This window comes from Lethenteron reissneri, chromosome 1, assembly GCF_015708825.2.
Source record: "Lethenteron reissneri isolate LAM-NWPU_2019-01 chromosome 1, ASM1570882v1, whole genome shotgun sequence".
Lineage (NCBI taxonomy): Eukaryota > Metazoa > Chordata > Hyperoartia > Petromyzontiformes > Petromyzontidae > Lethenteron > Lethenteron reissneri.
The window spans coordinates 2,167,989-2,176,304 of NC_083779.1; the positions used below are offsets into that span (position 1 = coordinate 2,167,989).

The window sequence follows — 8,316 nt, forward strand, 5'->3', positions numbered from 1 at the left end:
CGTGGTGGTGGTGGTCATCGAGCACGGCACGGTGACGAGCGAGCGCTTCAGAAGGTGAACATGAGGGCAGAGAGAAAGAGAGACACGCACACTCAAATATACAGGGGTCGTCAGGGTCGCGATCGAACCCACGACCTCCTGTATACCAGGCGAGGTAGTTAACATCTCCTAGCCACCGTGATGATGATGAGAGAGAGACACGCAAACTCCAAATATACAGCAGCAGGCGTCAGGGTCGGGATCGAACCCACGACCTCCTGTACACCAGGCGAGGTAGTTAACATCTCCTAGCCACCGTGATGATGATGAGAGAGAGAGACACGCAAACTCCAAATATACAGCAGGCGTCAGGGTCAGGATCGAACCCACGACCTCCTGTGCACCAGGCGAGGTAGTCAACATCTTCTAGCCACCGTGATGATGATGAGAGAGAGAGACACGCAAACTCCAAATATACAGCAGCAGGCGTCAGGGTCAGGATCGAACCCACGACCTCCTGTACACCAGGCGAGGTAGTCAACATCTTCTAGCCACCGTGATGATGATGAGAGAGAGACACGCAAACTCCAAATATACAGCAGCAGGCGTCAGGGTCAGGATCGAACCCACGACCTCCTGTACACCTGGCGAGGTGGTCAACATCTCCATGGAGATAGCGTAATCACCGTGACTCCGGGTTACCACCTCTATTTCTCATCTTCCTCTAGAGTTTGCCACCTTTCCCTAATGCGGCCAGCACCGAGGATCTATCATGAGCGCCGTGCCAGCCTCCTCTGCGGTAGAACTCAACACCGCAGCGTTACCAACCGGCGGCAGATCTCGATACAAAACCAATCCCCTTCCCTGCCACCCGAGCGCAGATGCCAACATTTGTCCCGGGTCAATCTCGGACAGGTGGCAACCGCTAACCCCGCGCCCTGACCCCCAAGCGAGACGTCCTTGCAAGCGTCGCTCGGCCGAGTTGGCCGTCGTGTGACTGACAACGCGGCCACACGCAAAGAACAACGCCCCCGTGTAGCCTCTAACAGACTATTCTAGATTTGAAGCTGTCGTGACTGCAAGGATTCATATTCTTAGGTTTTTCGGTAAAGTCACGTAGGTAAAAAAATTAAATTAAAATTAATAAAAGTAAAATAAAATAAAAATAAAATAAAAATCACGACGTTTCGGAGGCAACACAAGCTTCCGTCTTCAGGTGGAACCGTCACAGCCCGACAGCTGTATCAAGTAAATGAGAGATTACAATAGATACCACTCCGTATATATAATGGTTGAGGGGAGAAGGGCCAGGAACGGCACACTTTTCATTATTCTTAACAGACTGCTGGGGCAAGTGCTGCTAGCTAGTAGCAGCACCACCTATGAAGGTTCGGCACGGCACACGAGGGGGTGGGTGGCCAGCACCCACGCTCGGCCAACATTCGCCACTAAGTGGCGGTGACGTCACCACGACGCTTGTGCCAGGCCATGTGCACCTTGAGGCTACGTGAAGTGTCGAACGCCCGCTGGCAGGAGGTCACGGGGCAGACCCAGCAGGTGCCACGGGTCGAATGTTTAAATTTGCAAATTACACCAACCCCCAAACCTGCCTCCATCTCTTTCTCTTCTCAATCTTTCTTTGTGACTTTCTCCAACTCTCTCCATCTTTCTATTTTAGTTTTAGAATAAATTATTAATTCCCTCCCTCCCCTCCCTCCCGCCATTCCTCTTCTCCCTCCCCTCCCTCCGCTCGCTCCCTCTTTTCCCTCCCTCCCCTCCCTCCCTCCCTGCCTCCCTCACTCCCCTCCCTTCCTCCCTCCCCTCCCTACCTCCCTCTTCTAAATCCCTCCCCTCCCCCTTCCCTCCCTCCCCTCCCTCCCTCCCCTCCATACCTCCCTCCCTCTTCTCCCTCCCTCCCTCCTTCACTCCCCATGTCTCTCCCCATGGGTGATTTATCCTCTGTGCCTTGGGGAGGGCTCTCAGGGAGAACGTGGAATGGCTCCATAAATCCCGCGAGCCGTTCTGTGGCGCCACGCGGAGGCGATCGGCCCTGCCGATTTAGCCGCAGCTGAGCCGGGGGAGTGTGGGGAATTAAACCCGCCCCCACCCCCCTAAAAAAAAACGAATCAATACATTATGAAGCATCGCCATGATTCTTCCTCGCGATGTGGCCCGGGTGCACTGCACGTGCTATGAAGAAGGGCCTTTAGACCGAAACGTCGGCCATTGCACCCCCGCCATTTTAAGGCAGTGTCATTGACTCACGCGTTTAGTTCTGTGGGTGTCTGTGTGAGTCTGTGGGTCTATGTTTGAGCGTATTCGGTCTCTGTGTGAGTCTATGGGTCTATGTGTGAGTCTATGGGTCTATGTGTGAGTCTATGGGTCTCTGTCTGAGTCTATGGGTCTATGTTTGAGCGTAGTCGGTCTCTGTGTGAGTCTATGGGTATCTATATGAATCTATGGGTTTCTAAGTAAGTCTATGAGTAAAAATGTGAGTCTATGGGTCTCTGTGTGAGCTTATGGGTCTCTGTGTGAGTCTATGGGTCTCTGTGTGAGTATATGGGTCTATGTGTGAGTCTATGGGTCTCTGTGTGAGTCTATGGGTATCTATATGAGTCTATGGGTCTCTGTGTGAGTCTATGGGTCTCTGTGTGAGTCTATGGGTCTCTGTGTGAGTCTATGGGTATCTATATGAGTCTATGGGTCTCTGTGTGAGTCTATGGGTCTCTGTGTGAGTCTATGGGTCTCTGTGTGAGTCTATGGGTATCTATATGAGTCTATGGGTCTCTGTGTGAGTCTATGGGTCTCTGTGTGAGTCTATGGGTATCTATATGAGTCTATGGGTCTCTGTGTGAGTCTATGGGTCTCTGTGTGAGTCTATGGGTCTCTGTGTGAGTCTATGGGTATCTATATGAGTCTATGGGTATCTATATGAGTCTATGGGTCTCTGTGTGAGTCTATGGGTCTCTGTGTGAGTCTATGGGTCTCTGTGTGAGTCTATGGGTATCTATATGAGTCTATGGGTCTCTGTGTGAGTCTATGGGTCTCTATTTTAGTCTATAGATTTGTAAGTGACTGGTAACCGGGCCGAGTCCATCAACACGCTCCATTCGTGAACCCGTGTAATCACGCAATCATTCGTGAACCCGTGTAATCACGCAATCATTCGTGAACCCGTGTAATCACGCAATCATTCGTGAACCCGTGTAATCACGCAATCATTCGTGAACCCGTGTAATTACGCAATCATTCGTGAGCCGGTGTAATCACGGCCGCGGTGGCTGAAACCCGTATTCGAACCCAGGAGGTCAGACGTTGACGGTTTAGCGCTCGTTGACCTCTGAACCACTCGGCTTCCGCCACATTACACATGTTTTAACTGCCATTCATTGTTCGACGTTTCTTGACACAACCTGTATCAGGAGTCATGGGCAGACGATGCCTAATGATGATACAACTATTAACTGAAACTATATTTTTTACTTTTACCAGCTAAGGCACACTGAGGTATGTAGTTTATTTTTTTAGAAGCGACATGGCGATCACAAATGATAGCTCAACGAAGTGGGCTTCATCATAATCACGTGGACATTTCTAAATGTGGAGAGAAAAAAAGCAGGACCCGGACAAAAATCCAAGCGACCACGAGGGGAGAGAGAGAGACACACACAGCCTACTCAAAATACACAGCAGAGGTCAGGGTCGCGATCGAACCCATGACCTCCTGTATACCAGGCGAGGTAGTTAACATCTCCTAGCCACCGTGATGATGATAAGAGAGAGAGACACGTAAACTCCAAATATACAGCAGCAGGCGTCAGGGTCGGGGTCTAACCCACGATCTCCTGTACACCAGGCGAGGTAGTTGACATCTCCTAGCCACCGTGATGATGATAAGAGAGAGAGAGAGAGACACGCAAACTCCAAATATACAGCAGCAGGCGTCAGGGTCGGGGTCTAACCCACGACCTCCTGTAGACCAGGCGAGGTAGTTAACATCTCCTAGCCACCGTGATGATGAGAGAGAGACACGCAAACTACAAATATACAGCAGCAGGCGTCAGGGTCGAACTCACGACCTCCTGTATATCAGGCGAGGTAGTTAACATCTCCTAGCCACCGTGATGATGATGATGAGAGAGAGACACGTAAACTCCAAATATACAGCAGCAGCAGGCGTCAGAGTCGGGATCTAACCCACGACCTCCTGTATATCAGGCGAGGTAGTTAACACCTCCTAGCCACCGTGGCGCCCGTCACGATGATGACGACGGCGACTTCGAGGGCGGTGTCGATGGAGGAGGGGGACGAGGAGGAGGACGAGGAGGACGAGAAGGACGTGGAGGGTGAATCCGCACGGAACGCGGAACGCCGCGTCGACATCGGCGCTCGCAATCGAGTACCGCCAACAACAACAACACCAACAACAACACCAACAACAACAACACCAACAAGAACAACACGAACCCGACAAAGCGCGTGAACAAAGCGCGTGAACCCGCAACGACCCGACGGAGCGAACACCGCAGATGCACGCAGACAATACATAGATATAACACACACACAACTACACACACACAAAAACACACACACACAACCACACACACACACAACCACACACACAACTACACACACACACAACCACACACACACACAACCACACACACAACCACACACACACAACAACACACACACACAACATCACACACACAACCACACACACACACGTCCGGCAGGATGGTGGGATAAGCGGGGGGGGGGTATCCTCCATTCGCTTTGTTTTTTTCGGTAATGTCACGTAAATAAAAAAAATCACGACGTTTGGGCCGCAACACAAGCGTCCTTCTTCAGGTGGGGACAACGTAGCGAAAGCACAACCCGTTAAGCGGTGGCTAGGAGATGTTAACTACCACTTAAGCGGTTGTGCTTTCTTTTATTATTAATAAAAACAATTTTACCCACGTGACTTTACCGAAAAAAACAAATTGGGATTTGATTAATTGAGCGATGTGTGTGTGGGGGTGGGGGGTGATTCAGCGTACAGAACGAGCCCCCCCTCCTCCACCCCCCCCCCTCTTTGTCAGTACTAGGAGCACCCCGATAATCAATCAAATTTGGCCGTCGAATTTCAGGAACTCCGACTCCTGCGGCCAGCCCTGGAGCTGGCGCGCGACGTAAATAAATAAATAACTATATAGCGCCAATAATTATCGGCATTGCCATCGATCGTCCAGCCATCATCGATTATTCCTCATCATCACAATTCGCCATCATAATTATCATTGTATATTCGTTATCATCAATATCATCATCATTATACATTATCTGTATTTATTATCATCAATATCATCATCAGCAGCATCCCCTTAGAGTTAAAATATTGACGATAAATTTGTTGGCAGTCATCGGTGGACCTGTTTTGGGTCAGACTCGTCCCGGCTACAGGAATGTGGATACCTATGGCTCTGGGGCACCGATGGAACTCGAGTGCTACTTCATACTCAAGTTACGTACATGAGGCATCTTCTAGGTCGACTCAGCCTTAAATGAGTTCCCGGTGTGGTGCGTTAACATCGTGTGCCGTGCCGGCCTTCATAGGTGCTGCTCGCTAACAGCACTTGCCCCACACCGTCTGCTCACGCCATACGAATAATCGTTGCCCTTGAATGCATGTGTACGTCTGTCTGCCAGTCATCTCAGTCAGTGAGTCCTTGGAACATGGAGTCAGTCCCGTCACCTCCTGGCAAGCAGCGAGAGCCTTGGCAGCCTCGAAGTGCACTTAGCCTGGCACGCGCACCGAGCGGTGACGTCTCGCCATCGCGTGGCGCTTTCAGGTGCCGCTCCTGCGGCCGTCTGGAACGTTCCTCCCTTCCGACGTTAGGAAACCACCGGGGGAGCTGTGATGCACTTTAAAAAATCAAACTCATTTCTTTACGAACTGCTTTCTTGTTCGTTTTGTTCGTTGTCCTGTCGCCCAGCACCACCGATTTGCACGGTTGCCTACGTACGGTGTGAAAGAAGTTCAACATGCACACATGCATACAACACACATGCATACGACACACAGCAAACATCGGGCAAAGAGGATGAGGGGGGGATGCACACAACTCAAGATGAGCTGCAGGGAGAGAGAGGATGAGCGCTGGGCAGGACGAGGGGAGAGAGGAGAGGGAGGGAGGGAGGGAGGCGAGGATGAGGAAGGGGAGGGAGGAGGCTACGGTGCTGCACGTGGTCGTTAACCCAGCGCTGTGGAGACAGCAGTGAGGGGTTGGTGGTTCACCACACAGATCGGCTGTTTAAACATTCTCACCACCAGAGGCTGGGCGTCGAAGAAGAGCCGTACCCTGACTCGCCAGGAGAAGGCAGTACAGCAAGTGTGGACTAATACAATCTGCACCTTCTGCATGGAATCGAGTGTTGCCCCCTCGTACGCGTGTGGGTTTTTTTTGTCCCAGGTGTATAATGAACGCTCTCCTAAATCGGCTGAAACACATCTTAACATGATAATTGGTTTTTTACCCTTCTATCTGGCAACAAAACTGACACCTTTTTTACAAGGAGTCATGTCTGCATAGACCACAATGCCTGCAGTCATAATGCAAACATCTTAGCATGTCGAGGTCTGCAGAGCGCTTAGCAGGCGCCGGCTCACGGCCTGGCAGCAGACTTTCGGCTTGGCCTGTGGTTCTTACTCAGCGCTTGTGAGAGATGCAATTTGAATGAACGCGATATAAAACGAATAATTGAATACAATTATTTCTACCTCCACCTTGAGAATCATGCAATTGCTGGGCAACTGCCGCTTCTGCTGCTGCTGCTACTGATGCAACTTACACATGGGCGGAAATACTCTCAAATGCCCTCAAATGCCCTCGAATGCCATTGAACACCGTCAAAGGTCCTCAAATGCCCCCAAATCCCTCAAATTCTCTCAAATGCCGTCAAATATTAAAAAGTGCCCTCAAATGCCTTCGAATGCCCGTGAACACCGTCAAACGCCCTCAAATACCTCAAATGCCGTAATACTCTCAAATTCCCTCAAATGTCCTCGAATGCCCTTGAACACCGTCAAATGCCCTCAAATCCCTGAAATACTCTTAAATGCCCTCAAATAATCTAAAATGCCCTCAAACACTCTCAAATGCCCTCAAATCCCTCACATACTCTTAAATGCCCTCAAATAATCAAAAATGCCCTCAAATACTCTTAAATCCCTTCAAATACCCTGAAAACCTTCAAAATACTCTCAAATGCCCTCAAATTATCTTAAATGTCCTCAAATACCATTAAAGCCTTCAAATACTCTATAATGGCCTTCAACTATTCTCAAATGTCCCTCAACTACTCTCAAATGCCCTGCAAATACGACCAAATACCCTCAAATGCCATCAAACGCCCCTCAAATGCCCTCAATTCCCGTCAAACGCCCTCAAATATCCTCAAATGACCCCGAACGGCCACAAACGCTCCCCAACAATACCCCTCGTGTGCCCTCCCGTGCCCTCGAATGCCCTCGAATGCCCCGAGCTGACCTGACCGCGACGGAGTCCGTCTTGCGGGTGTAATTGGCTCTTTGTACCCGAGGCGTGCGGCTATGAGCCGTCACCCCCACCCCTGCCGTGTTCCCGCGAGGGTGACCTTTTACAATGCAAATTGGTTTCCGTTTTTTTTCACTACGCTCCGTCGCCTCTTCCTCCTCCTCCTCCCTCTTCCTGCGCGTCCGCCTGGGCCAGGCCGCTCGACAAAGAGCAGAGCGATGCATCAGTCAGCTGCTGCACAGGTAAACCAAAAGCAAACACACACACACACCTTGTCCATCAGTTCTCGCCAACTGACGACGACGACGACTAACACGAGCTGCACCTTGTGTGTGTGATAGAGCGATGTTCTCCATTACAGGGTCAGGTGGGGGGCGGTGGGAGTGGGAGGGGCTCTGGCGTGGCCCTGAAGGCATCATCATCACTATCATCATCACCATCATCACCATCATCATCATCACCATCATCATCACCATCATCACCATCATCACCATCATCATCACCATCATCACCACCTTCATCATCACCATCATCACCATCATCATCACCATCATCATAACCATCATCATAACCACCATCATAATCACCATCATCATCATAATCACCATCATCATCATAATCACCATCATCACCATCATAATCACCATCATCATCATAATCACCATCATCATCATAATCACCATCATCACCATCATCATCACCATCATCATCACCATCATCATCACCATCAACATCACCACCATCACCATCATCACCATCATCATCACCATCATCATCACCATCATCATCACCATCATCA

General features: G+C 50.3%; 1 pseudogene; it reads left to right on the top strand.

The window, feature by feature from the left end:
* The first annotated feature begins 4,240 nt into the window (after nt 1-4,240).
* Nucleotides 4,241-8,316, top strand: part of LOC133340768 (putative uncharacterized protein DDB_G0271606) — a 195,610-nt pseudogene continuing 191,534 nt past the window's right edge.